Source organism: Lonchura striata, chromosome 5 (assembly GCF_046129695.1).
Source record: "Lonchura striata isolate bLonStr1 chromosome 5, bLonStr1.mat, whole genome shotgun sequence".
In the NCBI taxonomy this organism is placed as follows: Eukaryota; Metazoa; Chordata; class Aves; order Passeriformes; family Estrildidae; genus Lonchura; species Lonchura striata.
The window spans coordinates 359586-377367 of record NC_134607.1 but is presented as its reverse complement, the minus strand read 5'-3'; the positions used below and the strand labels follow the sequence as shown (position 1 = coordinate 377367).

At 43.9% G+C, this 17782-nt stretch overlaps 1 long non-coding RNA gene across 1 annotated transcript in view; it reads left to right on the top strand.

Moving 5' to 3' along the window:
- Positions 1–11185: 11185 nt before the first annotated feature.
- Positions 11186–17782, top strand: part of LOC110479031 (uncharacterized) — a 76221-nt gene continuing 69624 nt past the window's right edge. The window contains exon 1 of the long non-coding RNA XR_002466852.2: positions 11186–11285. This is a non-coding gene — a long non-coding RNA (uncharacterized LOC110479031). The remainder of the gene's footprint in view (positions 11286–17782) is intronic.

Below are 17782 nucleotides of genomic sequence, written 5' to 3'. Positions count from 1 at the left end.
CCTGAGCTTTTAAATGTTTCCAATTTCATATGAGAGAGTTGCAATTTCTCTTAGAGGAAGAGTGACTATAAAATTCCCTGTGGAGAGCAGGAAGACACCCTTCAAAGGGTTGTTTTGGGAAGGGTACGATGTCTGCCTGACATCACAGTTGCTTTCCTGGCTTTTCTGGCTGGTGCTGCTTTCCCCCTTTCTGAGAGACTGGACACAGTGGTCGGGATGCTCCAAGGTGATGGGCAGAAAGCTCCCAGCAGGAAGGCACTAAGAGGGTCACTGTCTGTGAAAAGGGACTCCTGTTTTGGAGAGGGATGTATGAGGGGCATACTATGGCTCCCAAAGCAGGCTTCTGTTCTGAGCTTTCACTTCTGCAGCCTCAGCTCTCCCCAAATCCCTGTCTGCAAACAGCCTCATGGGATAAGGAGCTCTTTAAGGCAGGAGATGTGTCCCATTATGCATCTGGCACCAGGAAACCCTCAATTTCTAGGCATCATTGTAAGGCAGGTAGTGACCAAGGGTTGATTATGTTTGAGAGCAGCAGTTTGGCAGACTGCAGAATGAAATACAGATAAAGTGACCTTGTGATTTTGAAAGCGAGACCCATTATTTGTTTTGAAACATATTGCCTCAGTGACCCTGCAAGTTCTGCAGACATGTCCTGTCTGGAAATGCCATAACAGGTTGTTCACTGTATTTTCAACTCAGTTAAGGTTTTGTTGAAATTAGGAGTATCAATCAAAGGCCAGAAGGCCACATTCCTTTGGTGTTGTTGATTTCACCGGTATCTTTTGTCTGAATGCCTGTGCTGACAGGGCATCAGGGGAGAACTCCTGGGGTGAGTGGGGATGACTGAGGGCAGCCACATGGATCTGCATCCCTGTCAAACTTGTGTCAGCAGAGGTCAAGTTCTCAAGCTCCAGAGGGGACCCTCCAGTACCCAGGGATTAGTCAAGGGGAGAACCAGACACCCTCCACATTATTATTATCTAGAGTGTGACAGGGACAAGTGGAATATAATACATGGGGGTGTGCAAGGGAGGTGCTGTTCACATCTTCAGAAAATGGCAGGGACACAGCTCTCTCCCTGCCCTGAATCCTCCTCATCTTTTGTCACGGGAAATGTTCAAAATGAGATTTGTGTGTAGGGACAGTCAGACCATGGTGCTGAGGTCGAGTATATGTGCTGATCTTGGTTCATTGCAGCTTTTTTTCCAGGCTAGGAAAAAAAGTAAGACAGAGCTGATTTTTATTTCCTTTTGGTGGCAAATGGGAATTTTGCTGAGAAAAATGCTGGTTTTATTGTCTAGAAACTGTTCACACATTTGGTATTCATTGAAAGTTGTTTGGAGAAAAGAAAGTATTAAGGTACACTGACAAAACCAAAGGGAAAAAATCATGTCCCTTTTTAACTCTTAGCACCAAGGATGTGGGATCTTCTCTTTTTCCTGAGGTGACATGATGTTAACTTTCCATCATGTTTAGGCTATTTTGGTTGGTGATGTTCATGGCTGCTTCTAAGTCAGCCATCCAGTTCTTCATGGAATACTCAAATATTTACCAAGCTGGGGCAGGGAGGAAGGGCTGGGAGTGAGGAAAAGTGATGGCCACTCTGTCCACAAGGCATTTACCAAAGAGAGGCAGCATGTGAGTCACAGGATCTGATCTCTTGCATATTTGTTCAGGCAAAGAAAACTTGGGTCAGCCAAGGGATTAAGAAGAGCAGCTTTGACTCCTCCTCTTCTGGTGAAAGCACTGAGGTGGTGAAGTCACTTCCTTGAGGGAAGTCCTCTAAGACAAAATGAGTGGTCTGAATGAGCCCCACCACTCAGAACTGGGAAAGAGGGGACAGAAATATCTTCTCTCTCTGATCAGTGGTTTTCAGCAATAACTTTATCTATTTTTGTCTTTGATTTTTTTTTTTCTTTTTGGGTGGGAATTTTTTTTTTTTTTTTTTGTTGGGTTCGGTTTGTTTTGGTTTGAACTGTAAGGGGAGAACATCCTGTTTCAAGCCTGGAACACTTTATTCAATGCAAGTTGAAATGTTTAGTTTTGAAGTAAGAAAAAAACAACTACCAATAATTCCCTGTACTAAAATTGATCCCAGTTCTTGATTTGCTTGGGATTAATGGCAGAAACTGAAAGTCACCATTTGTCAAGAGGGTCGCCTGGCTTCCTCAGTCTGCAGATACCTATGGAGGTGCTTCAGCTGAAAGTTGAGTGGGAAGTGGGTGGCTCAGGAGAAGAGGCACTGCCAAGAAAAGTTGGGATTTCATGGCTCCCTGGGAGGGAGAAGGACAGCATAAGAGCTCTGCCCACTCTTGCCCTTGGGTCTGTCTTGCTGCAATGGACCCCATCCAGAACCTTAGAAACCATTAACCATTCCCAAGGTTTTGTCATAGGTGGCATTCCCATAAAATATTTGGGTTTAGAGTACTGGTATTTATGATTATTTTGTGTAAAATAAATCCTTAGTAGTGTTATCATTCCTGAGTGATGGGGGTGATGGCAGAGTCGCTATCCCTGGAGGCATTAAAGGAATGACTGGGTGTGGTAGTCAGTGCTCTGGTCTGGATGGCAACGTGGCCACTGATCAAAGGTTGGACTTGCTGATCTTGGAGGTCTTCTCCAAACTAATTTTCACACTTCTAATTTTAAAATACTAACTGAGAGAGGGAGAATTTCAAAAAGTTCTTCCTCATGTCCAGGTGGAACTTCATGCGCATCAGTTTCTGCCCATTCCTCTTGTCCTAGTGGTTGGCACCACCAAGAAGAACCTAGATTTGAGGGGCTGACAAAAGGATTTTTGCTTTTCATTACTGAAATGCATCCACACCTGTGCATGATGTATTGGCTAAGGCTGGAAGCAGCAGTCCCAGGAGATTCCTGGAGGTGAGTTCCACAGGGCTAGAAGGACCCAGCCCAAGGATCAGACTGGGAAGGGAGAGCACATACACGTGGCAGTCACTGCTGCTTCATGCCTTATGGCTGTCTTCTGCTCAGTGGTGTCTGTGGGCATGCCCAGCCCATGACAGAAGTGAGGAAAACCACGTTATATGAAACCTCAGCAGAAAGTGGCAGAAGTTAAGGACTTTTCAGCTCATGCTGGCTGGGCAATAAGAGGATATGCACCTATCCAGCTACTTTGGTTCAGCTAGGGTGCTTTAATCTGGTGCTGTCTGAGCCCTTCAGTCCCATCCTTGAATTATGTGAAGGAAGCAACAATGTGTAACAAGTGCTGGCAGTCATACTGTGTTTGTGTGAACATCAAGGTTAGCATTTCCAAAGCATGCAGGTGACTTTTGAAACCAAATTCAATTTAGAGTTAGACTTTGTGGCTCCAAAGTGCCTTCATTATTTTGGGAAATTTGATTTTGGACCAAGTTAAAAAAACCACCAAACAAATCAATCAGAATTGCTAACAATGGGACACAAGTTCCTGAGTTACTTGAGTACCTTTGAAAGCTTTACTTGTTTATTTGCTTCTCCGAAGGAACTGAAAGAGTGACAAATCTGTTTTCCAGAAAAAAAGAGTTTCAATTGCAGGACACAGTTTAAGGTGCAGATTACAGTGAAAGATGGGATAACACAGAGATAGCTTTCAAGAGGATAATCAAGAATACACGTGACTGAGGTGTAGTCTCCCGGTCTGCCCTCCTTCCTTCATGTAGTGCTCTTAGGAAGTCAGGCATTGCCTCAGAGGAGGAGAGCGCCTTCTTCCAGAGGCGCTGGAGCCCTTGAGCCGGGCTCCTGCTGGCCCTCTGCCCCTGCAGGGACGTCGTGCCTCGTGGGTGGGGCTGCAGGGTTTAAAAGCGCTCAGCTTCTCCGAGACGGAAACAGCACAGGTAGGGCACGATAATCAAGAAGATAATCTGGAAGGCTATTTACAAGGACCATAATAGAAACGGGTTTCCGTGACCTCCTCCTTTATTGCCGTGCCTTTGGCTTGACCCGGCTCGGGGCTCCCGCCGCTGCGTCGCTGGGAACATCGTGCTCAGCCTGGCAGGGAGCCCGGGGCTTCCAGAGGAGGGGGGAAGGTTTTGGCTACTGCTTGTAGTGGCAAATCAGCTGCAGAAGAGGGAGCCCATGTCTTCTCCAGCCTGGCACCTCCAGTTTCCTCTTTTCTTTCCAGTCATTTTCACACCTGCACAGGAGGAAACTGAGAAGAAGAAAAAAAAAAAAAAATCAGTGGGTTAAAAAAACACGAGTATGGACACCTAGCCCAGACACCTCCCAGAACCTCCCCACGGGCCAGGCCTCTCACCTCCAAAGGCCAGAGGCTGCAAGAGGAGGAAAGGTCCCTTTGGACAACCACAAGAGGTACCAGCTGAAAGTCTTGTGACTGCCAACCACACAGGTGCTTGTACTCCAGGCTTACTCCTCGCGGGGTGTCAGAATGACAGGAATGTTTCCTCTGCGGCACACAGACGTGAGCTGGCTTGCATGGGGCACGGTTCAGCAGGAGGCACCTCAAACAACCATAACACCAAAACAAGCAACACTCAGGCAGAACCCCTCTGATTATACCCTTCACCCACACACTTCATAACCATCACCCCTTTTACTTCCCACTCCAGCTCATCCTGACCAAAACAAAAGGCAAGGGAGATACTGTTAATGAGGTGCAGGGGGATGGAGCTATCACATTTCACACATCTGTGACGAGGGGGGCTAGCAGAGCTCCCAAAGAAAATATAAGGGGTTGCATTAGCCAGCTTCAGAAAATGTCTGACCTCCCACAAAAAAACCAAAACAAAAACAAAACAAAACAAACCCTCAAAAAACCCCAAACAACATTATTCCCTGTGAATACTATGGTATTGCCCCTCCACCCCGCACCAGGAAAGGATCTATGTCAGGGATATACTTCAAGGAGACTGTGGTTTATATTACAGCTGCTAAGATGACCAGGAGCTTTCAAAAGGAATCCCAGCTAGCGCAGCTTGTTTTACAATACCAGACTCCAAGCGGGGGGAGTGGAAAGTAAGTTTGTTTTCCACGCTGCCCCTTTATCTTGATGTTAAATATATCCCCTGGGAAAGGAAAACATTTAAGCAGCAGATCCCATGGACACACACACTCTCATGTGCCTTTTCCCCCCATCAAGCCACAGCCATGTCCGGAGCGTGGCACTGTTCAGAGCGTGGGTGCTGCTGGACAGCTGGAGTTTTGGCAGGGAAAACCCAGGAAAAAGGTACTTCAGGTGGGATAATCAACAGTCACAGGTGCTGGTGCCAGTGTGTGATCAGGGCTGGCCAAACCCACAAGCCACCTGCTGCAGGTGGAGTTGTGATCTCTTAGAGAGCACCTCCATGTCAGGGGATAATTACAGCTGGACAGAAACCATTTATTTGTGCAGACAAAAGCATAACAAAATCCAGTCATAAAGCTACCCAGATAGCTCATGTCTGAAATACGATGCACATTTTTCACAAGGAGGGGCAGGAAGTGTTGACATGGCTTCTCAGGGGAGCATTGAGGGGGTCTTCATTGCCTCTTTGAAGTACTGTAAGTGTTTTGATCTACCTCAATCAGAACTCGGTCTTAATACTGACACTATTGCGTGGATTCTGAAGTCTTAGATGATCATAATGGAACTTCCTGGTCTGAAAATCCGTTACAAGGCACTGTTATATGTAAGAAGCAGACATGGATGCAAGCCCTTCCATTATTATTATTGTTGTTGTTGTTGTTATTATTACTGGAGATGGACTCTTCATCTGGAACTGGAATGACAGGACAAGGGAGAATGGCTTCAAGCAGAAAGAGAGTAGGTTAAGAGCCTTTTACTGTACTCTTTATACCATTGACTGGTGTGATTGGATATTAGAAAGAAATTTTTCTCTGTGAGGGTGGGAAGACACTGGAACAGGTTCTCCAGAGAAGCTGTGACTGCCCCTTCCCTGGAAGTGTCCAAGGCCAGGCTGGATGGGGCTCTGAGCAACCTGGGATAGTGGAAGGTGTCCCTGCCCATGGCAGGGGTTGGAATGGGATGGTTTTTAAGGTCCCTTCCAACCCAAACCATTCCATGAGTCTATGATTATTCCCCAGCCTGACTGATGAGGATCTGTGTCTCCAGAGCTCTGGATCACAACTCTGCTGGTGGCCATGGTGTTTGTACCAGAAACATGGTACAAATGCAATAGGAATGTCATGCTTTGGGCTGAATTGGTAAAAAGACAACCACAGGATAAGACTAAATGTTGCAGCTGCAATGTGGAAGCCAAATTTCCTTGTTAGCACGTGAGGGAAGACTGAACCAGTGTTCCTAAAGAATATGAGGATGCACATTCTCACCCACAAAAATAAATGAATAAACTGTGATTCTTCTTGAGACATGATCAGAGAAGCAGCCAAGGTATTTTCATAAACATATATAACTTTTCAGTGCTAGTTAGCTAGACAGTGATACCAAAATGAAGTAGGGAGCTCATTGAACATACCCATGCTCTGAAGGAACAGCAAGTTCAAACCTATATTTGGGGTTGACAGAAGGCTGTTCCTTTGTTATGAGGTTGAAGCACATTTCCAGTGTGAAAATTCTTCACCCATGCTTTGTTCTACATTGATGTGTGACTCTGTCACCAGCCCCTGTGGCTTGGGGCCACCGCTGCTCACACCACATCTTACTGCTGAGCCTCTGCAGCTGTCCTATTTTCTGAGTGCAAAAACTGAACCTAAGAAGTCTGGTTTCTCTCTTGCTTGGCACATGCTTTACACCGGTGATGCTCCTTGCCTTTCTAACAGCATGAAAAAAATCTTGGCAACAGCTTGAGGAATTGGAAGGAATGTTCTTTTGAGAGTCCTAATTGTTCAAACTGCAGTAATTTCAATAGGTAGAGCCCTGGTGTCACTACAGGGAGCTGAAAGCCGGGCCACCAAGCACGGGATCTTTCAGTCCTTGCCTCCGTGTCTTCTGCACCCACCATGAAATTTATGGTGAAGGTATTCTCCTCAGAGGAGACCTCCTCTGGGAGACCTCCTAGTTTTCTGTTCCTTCACAAGAGCTTTCAGTGTGTGGGTCTGGGAGATGTGGCTGTCACCTGAGGATGCCATTCCCAGAAACAGAGCTAAAAGTCTTGTGGTCATGATACAAGGCCAGAAGATATCATTGTGATCATCTGTGTTGTGTGCTGTAACATAATCAGTCAAAATAAACAGTGGAAAGGGCTTGATTGAAGAAAGCATGTTTTTAAACAAAGGTATTTTATTTCCTCTCTGTTTTCAACAACACTGCCTCTTTCAACTATTTCCCCTCTCTCCTCAGTTATTCACCCATTCCTCTCCTAGTGTGGGGAGACTCACAGCTCATACCACAGCAATAGTTTTCCACTTCTGCCCCCCTGAGTACTCCTGAAATGCAACCATTAGACTCCTCCCACACTTGGCTATTGAGCATTTGGCTATTTTTTGGAACACCTTCTAGAAATGGAGCTGGCACCTGAAAAGATGTAAATCACCATCAGGGTGTTTTTTTGTTTTGTTTTGTTTTGTTTTTTTGGGTTTTTTTTTTTTGTGTGTTTTTTTTTTTTAACAGGCAAAAAAATTAAAATTACAACAAGGTAAATAAATCTCAACAGATTTCAGTGGGTTTTCTGCCTAGTCAAAACCATTCAATTTTCAGCAAAATGGAAGATTTGATTGATCAATTTTTAAAAATTATTTAATTTATTTTATTATAAGCACATGACAGATTAAAATCCAGAGACATCTCCTGCAACCTCTCATCCTCTGATTTTGAAATGTCCCCTGGCTACTTGCCATCTGAAGTGCAGGGTGTCACTATGCTCTGTGTGTCGGCTGAGGTTTGGGATGACTATGGCCAGCACCAGATGTTTCTTGCATGTTCACAAGTGCCAGGAGGTCTCTTTCCTGCCATTTACCAACAGTTTATATTCACAGGATGCTTGGTCCTTCTCAGAGAACTCCAGCTTATTGTTCTGATGATACATTTTGAAAAGGAGTTCACTGTTGCTCTTTTGAACTTCCTTTTCCTTGTCCTCATTTGCTAATGGATTTCATTCCTCCCTAGCAGTTATTCATCCCTGAATGTTTGAATTAGCAAAGGTTTTTTATAACTGGTGGTCATTGAGAAGCTTTGTCAATGAGCATCAATAGACATTAATGTATTGAGAAAGACATGAAAGTCATCTCTATGGGGATTATCACATTTTATCTCTCTGGTTTAATATCTATGAAAGTGATTGGTCAAGCACTTTATAATGAAGAACTTTGCACCATTGTACTAGTGAAGGAATCGTCTTCCTTACCCCAGCTAGTTGATGTATTTTATGTTTGGTTTTTAAAATATTATAAGATTTTTAGTATTTTTAACCTCTAATTATTCATTCACATCTGTATCTCAGGACATATCATCAGCTTTCAGAAAACCTCTTTCTCAACATACCTTTACTCTGACATTAGTACCTTTATTTTGGAAAATAGTTGCTAAGTGAGAACTATATTTAAAAAAAACTTCTCTAATAGGATTTAAACATTTTATCCATGCATTAACATAGGCAGCTTAAAAATTATATTCTTATGATTTACTTTGGCGAAATATCTATTTGGAGTCACTGGTCTTGTGGTGATTGATCTACTCTCACTGTTTGTACTGGATTTAAAAGGGAGTGCCTCATTCTTAAACTAATTGCCTGTCATTTATTCCAGGAGAAATACTTTTATAAGGATAAGGGGCTAAAGGCCAACTTTTCAAAGGTATGTAGGCACCTTAGGATGAAGACAGGCACTAGGAAAGCACTGAGGCAGCTCAGGTATTCCTGAGAAATCCTGTGGGTGTTTGGCTGTGCCTCTAGGTGCCCACAAGTGATCCTAAGAGTTTTTTCTCTCCTTGGCCAGAAGAGAGGTTTCCATTGCAGCTGTGACACTGAGGATCTCTGGGAGAGGCGTGGGGAGAAGCTGCTCCCCTTTCTCTTATCTCAGGATGTGATCAAACTGAGCTGGATGGGAAATGCAAGGGAGCCTCAGAAATGTCATTTGTAGGAAATACAACTTGAATCCTGGGCTTTAAATGTCACAGCACGGCCACTGTGCTAGGAATTACTCTCTGTCACATCCATGTGGAATACACAGCACTGCAATAAGAGGTGCAGTGAACATCCAAGGCCTGCAGGATGACCCCGCCCCACCTGGAGACACTTTTCCTTGGAGGTTCCATGATGGTGCCAGAGGGTTCCTCACTGCACCTGAGCAGGTGAATGGCTATTTCTACCCCCACCAGTGGGATGTGACACTCGAGGCTCCCCACCAAGTGCAAAGCCATTGCTTGCGGTGAAATTCGAATGCTTACTGGAGGGAACAATGGGAAAATGTGTTCCACATCCTGTACACACATCCTGTCTCACTCGTTCCCTGCCTTCCTGCTCAGTCACACAGCACTGCCCTAAAAAAGGTTTCTTGTCTTGGTCACATTCCTCTTTGCTTTCTCTCTTGTTTCTGTGTGGATTCTCTTCTTTTCTTGTAAGGACTTCTTCCCTTGTTTCATCATATATCCTCTTCTGGTCCTCCTTTCCTTCTTCTCCCTCAGTAATTAGCTTCAATCTGTGTGCTGCTGCTGCTGTACAATGCCTTAACTTTCTTCACTTCATCCTTCATCCTATTTCTCATTTCTATAGTTCTCTTGTGCTCCTTCTTCCCCTCTCCCCTCCCCAACTTTCTTCAGGTTCCTCCAGATTTTTAGCTCCTTTTTTTTTTTTTCTTCCTACCCTCTGTCTCTCTTTAAAAATTTAATTGGCATGCTTTCTTCAAGCTGTCTTAGAAAGCCTTTTTTTTCCCTCTCTCTCTTTTCAGTTTCTTTCCTGAATTGCAGTCACACCAGTTCTGCTTTCCTGACTGCAGATTCACAGCAGCTGTGGTGCAGCAGAGCATCTGAAAAGAAAATGCTAATGGGGGTTTTTATAGAGTACAGTAAAAGACTCTGATTAAAAAAAAAATAATAATGCTACACCTCAATGCTACCTCAACCCAGACTATTGCTTCTTGAGTGTTTCCTTATAGAGCCTGCAGTAGCAAAGCAGAATCCATAACCTTATGTGCCATCTCCCTGCCTGTCATAACCACAGGCAAAGCTGGGTAATTTTCTTTTGAGGGAAGCAAAGAAGATGTATCTGTGTAATGGCATCTCCCCTGTGCCTGATGACAAGATCATAAAGAGTGTGCAAGTCAGTTTTATGGACATCCTGCCAATATGTCAAGTACTGATTGTACATGGAAGCATCTCATCAGACACTTTGAGACCAAACTGATTCTGCAAACATTTCTCCATAAGAGTTCATTAAAATCCATACAGGAATTTGCTCCAGTCATACTAATATATGACCCTCAGGTCAGCTTTCTGTGAGCATTCACAGTTTATTTATCACCAACAACCAGTCTATACAAATTTCAGCCTTGGATGGATCTGTATTTCCACATACAGATACTGGAGTTCATGGTCATCCAGCTCAGGACAAGGAACACGGCATAGACTCAGCTACACCAAAGCAAATTATTTCCTCTAGAAAAGAGAAAAATCTGTTTAAAATAATGCAATATTATGTAAATTATGAAAAAAACCTCCTTGGTGCTGGATATTTTTGTAGAGTAGCGAGAATCTGATAATTTCCTGGCAGAAATTCTGTAAGAGGTAAAATACATGAAAGTAAACGGTTTCTCTCAAATTACTTATCCATAGAGCTACTTAAAAAGAAATCTTTGTAATCAAAGACAAGCTTAGCCCATAATTTCCTCTGGTTTGATCCTTGTTAAAGAGGAGTCCTAGTGGGGTCTTCTAGGACACCACTGAGCTTCCATTTGCTGCCAGCCCTACCATGTCCACAGCAATTTTAACCTGCTCTTCTCTCACGGCCGGAGCTCCCTGAATGGAGGAGTATTCGGCGAGCTGTGACAAGGGGAAAACGGGAGCCGAGCCCCAGAAGCAGAGGGTCAGTGACTGAAGTGGCCGGACGATGGGAAAGGATCTGGGCTGGCCTGTCCGTCCCACGGGCTGAATGCAGGCACAGCACCTTCCTTTGTGCCGTGCTCTGGGAGGCCAAGGTGGAAAAGGCTGGAATGGAATTCCTGCAGGGACAGTTTTCCCTGGCTCAGTGGGAGCTGTTTGCACACAGACGCCACGGAGTGAGCCGCTAGGTGTTTATTAACTCGGTTGGCGAGAGGAGGGGAGGGCAGCGGGAAAGCGCTGCGGGGAAAATGCCAGTTCCAAAGACAGACCACCACCCCTGCCGCCCGCCCGGGCTGAGGGAGCGCGGCTCAGCCGGGTCCTTGTAACCTGTCTGGTAAGTTTTAAGGGATGTTTTCCCTCGCTCCAGCTGGCTGGTGCGTATGTGTGTTACGAAACAGCAATTAAAATATTCGGCCAAGGGCTTAACCCTCGCAGCGTTGCCGTGTTTCACCCCTCATTTAGTGACGGGGCGGCACCGTGGCGGACACCTCGCCCCGGCAGAGGTGCGGCTTTCCCTCGGTGGGATTCGGTGGCGCGGCAGGCGAGTGATCCTTTGGGATGAATAGAGCCCTTGGCCTGTCGTTTGGGCCATCCAGCCGCTCTGTGTGCTTTGTCAGGGCCAAACGAGCTCCGTATCATTACGCCGGCATCCGCTTGCCCAGTCTCATTATTAGGTGCGTTAGCTGTGGGAACTAAATCCATGACAAAAAAAAAAAAAGAAAGAAAAAAGAAAAAAAAAAAAATAAAAAAGAGGGGGTGGAATTGGCTCGCGAAAAAAAAAAAAAAAAAAGGCTTTCCCAGCTCAGGCTAACATAACAACTTGTGCCTATTAACTAAAAACGATCATTAGAAAATTCCCTGCAGACTTAAAGCTTCGGGAGAAGCTCGTTTCACGTATGCACTTGCCTTGTTACATGAATACATAACCAGCCTTAAAGAAACATACCCTCCCACACTTGGATTGGGATTGGGAAAGGCACTGCACTGCCTTAAAAATAAGTCTTCTTTTTCTCTGCTTCTTCCAGCAGTACTGCTTAAAAAAATACCATGCCAGTAGGTGGTAATAAATCTATAGCCTGAAAAGGGGAAGGATATTAGGGGACAAGCATGTCAAGCTGGGGTGGTCACTGAAAAAAGAAAAATGGTTGCACGTGAAAGGAGAGGTGTGCCAATGTCTTTACAAACAATTACATGAGTGAAGGCATGGGAGTTAATGTCTTTGAAATGGATATTAATGTCTCTATCAACTTCAAGCCTCTGGTTTGTTGCAGAACCCGGACAGTTTTACTCCTGAACCAGACAAATGGGCCCACATAACCTGAGTTCCTGAACTTTGGGGTAACATGACAATGTTGCAGGTGATTTGGGAAGGCTGGACCTTCCCTGTACCTCAGCCAGAGGGGAAAGGAAGAGGGTGACATGCAGCCAGGAGTACAGGATAAAATTGGAGGCTGCACCCTCCAAAACCTCAAGAGAGAAAACCCCGTGGCTGTGCCATGGTGGACTCTCTCCCTTTATTTGAATAAAGTTGCAGGAGTCTTCTATCTTCTTTATGGACACTGGTTTTTCACAGCATGATTTTCCATACACATAGAACTTTATTTTTTTATATTATGGTGACCATTTATACAGGTCAAACCATCGAAAAAATCAATGGAGATCAGGTCTCTGTGAATTACACAAAGATAGTTCTCTATAGAGAGCAAACTGCTTTTGTGGATATTCATGGAATCTTCCCTGGCAGCTTTACTGCAATTGCAACAAACCACAAGGCAACAGGTAGATCAATGGGGACCCCAGGCTGCTCAGGAGCCAGGGGGTGTTTTCCATTGGGTGGGAATATACATGTCAACTCAAATGTCCTGGTTACTCTGGCTTTTGGTCGTCCTTGTGCTCTGGCACTAGGGAAGCTGGTCCCTGGAACATGTTGGTTTGTTGGTTTCTCTCGGATTTTTGTGGGTCCCACTTCCAGTGGTCCATTGCTTTCAAAGGCAGAAAATACCTCCCAGCTAAGCATAGAATCTGTTATTTGGTCAGCAGCTCAATTCACAGGCTTATGATTAAAAGTTTTCCTCCCAGAAAATATTTTATTTCTTAGTATTTCCTAATGCTAGGACTCTTTTAGGTTGTACGATAGTCTTTCAAGGAAGTGATGAATCTTCTGGTTTCTAAGTCATGTGAAGATAAGCAGGACACATCTCTGGAGATTACATGGGGCAATATTTTCCTGACAGCAAAAACAAATGCACAAGCCTTTCCCACCCATAATGAACGCACAGTGGTTCTCTTCTGGTTACCAAGCATCAGAAACAGGTCCCTAAGTTCAGTTGATTTAAGCCAGTGATAAATAGCCATGGCTTAGCTATTCCCTCTCTGGAGTGCCCACCATTGACTGGTGTGATGGAGCAGGAAGCTACAGCTGGGAGTTGAATGATGCTCCCCATGGGAAGGTAATCTGGGAACCAACGGTGTGGGCAGGGTCGGGTGGGCTGTCTCACCAACCAGGGTGCAGTCCTGCAGCACCTGAATGCAAAAGTGTCACAGGACCTGAGGGGCAGTGAGCAGTAGCTGCCATCTGGTCATTGACAACCTGGAAAATTTGGAGAAATGAGGCAGGACCCTGGTGTGCATCAGTGCATGGTGTGCATGGCCAGGCACAGGCACAGCTGCTTTGTAGCTCATGCAAACACCAAAGCTGAGGGTCTTAAGGGTGGTTCCCAAGGGAAGAGGAGAGTCTCCCAGTGAGGTTTTTCCCAGCTCTTTCCCAGCAGCCAGATCCAAGGTCACATAGCTGCACCATGGCTGGGGTGGGGCACAGGCAGCTGAACCTCAGGGGTGTGCATTTGCCTCTGGCAAGCAGCTGGGTCGGTGCAGAGGTGACATTGTTCTGCTGCTCCCACAACCCTTCACTGGAAATGGTGGAAACTGATTGTGTCTCCCAGGCAGCTTCAGCCATGCTTTGCTTGCCCAGGGTTTGTCCTCTTGGGCCAAAGATGGAAGCAGCCACCCCTGAAGACATTCTGGGCTGAGCAAGCCCTTGGCTTCCTGCACTGGCATTCTTTCCTGGTGCTCCATTTGCCCACCCAGGCTGTGAAAAATCTACCTCATAAGGATGCCCCGTCCATATGGCAGCCTAAGGTCACGCTCGTGTGTGGCTGTGCAAGCAAAATACAGGGATGCCAAAAGCACTCTGTGATCTGTTTCCCTTTGGCTCATCCCTACCCCCTGTGGAGACCAATCATGGCATGCACCTGGAATAGATGCAGATTTAGGGAACTGCTTGACCAACAGTTTTTCATAAATCTCATTCAAACACATCAGCAGTTTTTGCTCTAATCCCACTTCTCTTTAGTGCTCCTGAATGATCGCCACGATGCCAGCAAGAAGAGTCTTAGCAGAAGGTTTATCTCCTACCACTTCCCTCTTGAGGACACTTTTCTTCCAGATGAAAGTGTCTTTGGATCTGCCAGGCTGAAAGAACTCCATAGTGCTCTGAATCCTCACTCAGCAGATGGCAGGGAATGAGCAGCCTCGGTGCCCATTCAACACATTAGAGGCTGGGATATTTAAGCAACTCCTCTGCTGCTTCCTTATGAGATATCAGATCACAAACTACATGTTCTTGTCTCTCCCAAACTCCTGTTCAGAGCAATGCTCAGCTTTGAGAGAAATTAATGAGCAAGTTTTTGAGCATTTTGGGTTTCTCACTGTCCCTGGACTCCTGCACAGGGGAGGGTAATTTCAATCAAACTGATAAACAGAGATGTCTGGCACTGACAAAACAAGATAACATCCAAAACTGACCAGAACTTAAGACACCGAGTGACATGGACAGAAACTAATCAGACCTGCTCACCTTCCTCCTCCTTCTCCTCACACCAGCAGCTCATGCTTCCTAGAAAAGAAATGTAATATTTGGGAAAAAAAAGTACCAGGAGCTAGGATATGTGTGCTATTAGGTCTTTCTCAAATGCCAAAGCAAGCAACTTGTGGAAATTTTAAAAAGGAAAAAAGTCTGCTGTAGTAAACCTTCATTGCACTGTTCTTTCATCCAGATTGTTGCAAGCATCTTTTAGGTCTGCTGACATTAAAAATTATGATCTGTCAAAACATGTTGATTTCAGATGCTTACAGCTTTTCAAAGCACCTTTTTTTTTTTTTTTTCTGAGAAGGATATTTTCTCATCATAGTCTGGGAAAAAGTGAATTTCTAGAAGTTTCAAGTCCCAAACATGCCATTTTGTAAGAAGCTTTTGCATTTAAAAAAATCCTTTAATGAAAGAGACAGGATGAGCTGTTTTTGCTGTGGGAATAGCAAAAGCTCGCCAAGACAAAGTATTTTATAATACAGACCTTTTCAGGTGTATTGCCTTTTTTTTACTAACTTGCTACTAGAACAGTGTAATACACTCAGATCTTTCTGCAGGACTTGTTTTTGATGGAGCACAGGATGATCTGAAAAAATCCTGCTGTCTGTCCTTGGTGAAAAGTTTTGCCTTCTCAGCATCAGTGCCTGAGGAAAATGAAAGGTGTTCTTATTTTCTCAAGTTCCACCAGTTCTAACAGGTCCCAGACAGTTATTTGGGAGTTCCTCAGAATTTTACTGCATCAGGTTCTTTATATGATGGCCCAATGTATCAGTGAATGAAATCAGAGCCAGAGAGTGAGTTTTTATGGGTTTATTGTTGATGTTGTAAAAAGCTTTAGGCATCCCTCCCTCTAATCACTTGCTCATACATCAGGTACATACATCCCAAACCATGGGATGCCCTTGATGCCAAATCTTTTTGGATGCTTTTTGATCCCAGGGTAAAAAAGTTTCGTGGAGTTTCTAGATCCAGCTCTTTTGACCATTTCTTTGGGGTTTTGGTTGCTTGGAGTTTTTCTGTATGAGCAAACTAGAAAATTAAATAACTGTTTCCTTTTTTATTTTCTTTTCAAAGAAAAATAATGTTTTCTGCATTATTCTGCATTATTACCAAAAATAATCTGTAGGAATAATTTCTTGGGCTACCCCTCTTCTCTTCATGTTCTGAGCTCAAGAGAGACCTGCTGAGAGAGGCAGCTGTTCCAAATGGCGAAAACTTCTTCCAGAATGTGATTAAAAACATAATTTGAGTGTTGTATCCAGTAAGATTAACTGAGATAAAAGAAATAATTTAATTGATGAACCTTTGTTCAATTGACTTGCAAATGGTGATCATGGAACTTGGTGAAATTTCAGCTTTTGTTGGGTAATACTTTTCTCAGTGGTGTCAGTTTTTTCTTAGGTGTGGAATGGAATCCTTGTTTCTTGACTAGCCCTGGAAGTTATCTCATTGACCTATTTAAAATTTATTTGTGTTGCTGTTGTCATCCATACACATATCTCAGTGGTCAACTAATATTTTGCTGCAAATATTTGAACTTCCAGCCAGTTTACTGGAAAAAAATGTCATCAGAGCTAATGTCCCTGTTCCCTGAGGAATGTAAATCCTGCAATTAGGTTTCTAAAACAAATCACAACTGTTCATTCCAGCCACTTCACAGAACTGTTCTCCAGGATTTGGGTAAAATTTACCCTGAAGCAGAAAAGTTTTTCCATAAAAAGTTCACTGCGGTCTTTGCTGTGAAGACCAAGCATGAGCAAGATGGAGAAGTAAGACTGATGTGCTGGAAATAGTGAATGAGAATTTGCTGAAAAATTACCACAATTTTCTTGAAACCACAGCTATCATGGAATCATGGAATGGTTTGGGTTGGAAGGGACCTTAAGCATCATCCACTTCCAACCCCTTGCCATGGGCAGGGACACCTGCCACTGTCCCAGGTTGCTCCAAGCCCTTATCCAATGTGGCCTTGGACACTTCCAGGGATAGAGCAGCTATTCCCACAGCTTCTTGGGAATTGATTCCCAAATGGCAATTGCAATAGGCATTGATCAATAAATAACAGTGACATTAATTACACACGTTTTGATATAATTATTTTTTTCTATTTTTTTTTAATTATTCATTGTTTTTTATTATGTGAGCCACTGTTTTTGTCTCTGGTTCAAAACTTGATCTAATTCCAGCAAGTCCTGAAAACATGCACTATATCTTTTCTGCTGGGAAAAAAAATCTCTCAACTTACTCTTAGCCCTCTGCTCCAAAAATAAAATGTACAGTACGTAACAAATTTGGTCTGACAGCATTTTCCCAGCTGGAAGGATGGAACTTTTTAATTGGTGTATAAATAAATAGTGGTTTGATCCTGCTCTTAAATATATATTAAAAAAAGAATTTTGGCCTTGCCTCTAGTATGCATAGGAACAGATCTTCCTTTCTAACAGAAACAGTAATAGAAAAGGACTCTTCACTGAGCCCAATTTAAAATCTAAATCGAAAGTCTAAACACACTGAAATAAATTTAAGTCCTGCTGCTGCTGTTGAGGAAGGCCAATGAAGCTCCCTGTGTCTCTTGACATATGGTTTCCATACCACTTTAGTTCATAAATCATCATTTTTAATTGCTTTAAAGGTTGACGTGAGAGCCTCAAGTGTTGTTGAATCATCAAATAAATAGCTGCTTAGCAAGAAGATGATCCTTTGAATTGAGGTTTACCTTGTGTTTTCAGAGTAAAGGAAATGATAATTTAGGTGGGGAGTTCACCCAGAATAATTGTGTAGTTTTCACTTTTGCTACCTGGCAATAAATTGAAACTAAATGCAGACACCAGTCTGCAAATCCAGAAACTAGAAGAGGGACAAGCACATTGGTCCAAACCCATAAAATGTGTTTATTTGGTCCTCAAGTGCAATACAAGGCACTGTGAGGCTCTGAAATAGTCATTCCTAGTGCACCTGAGCAC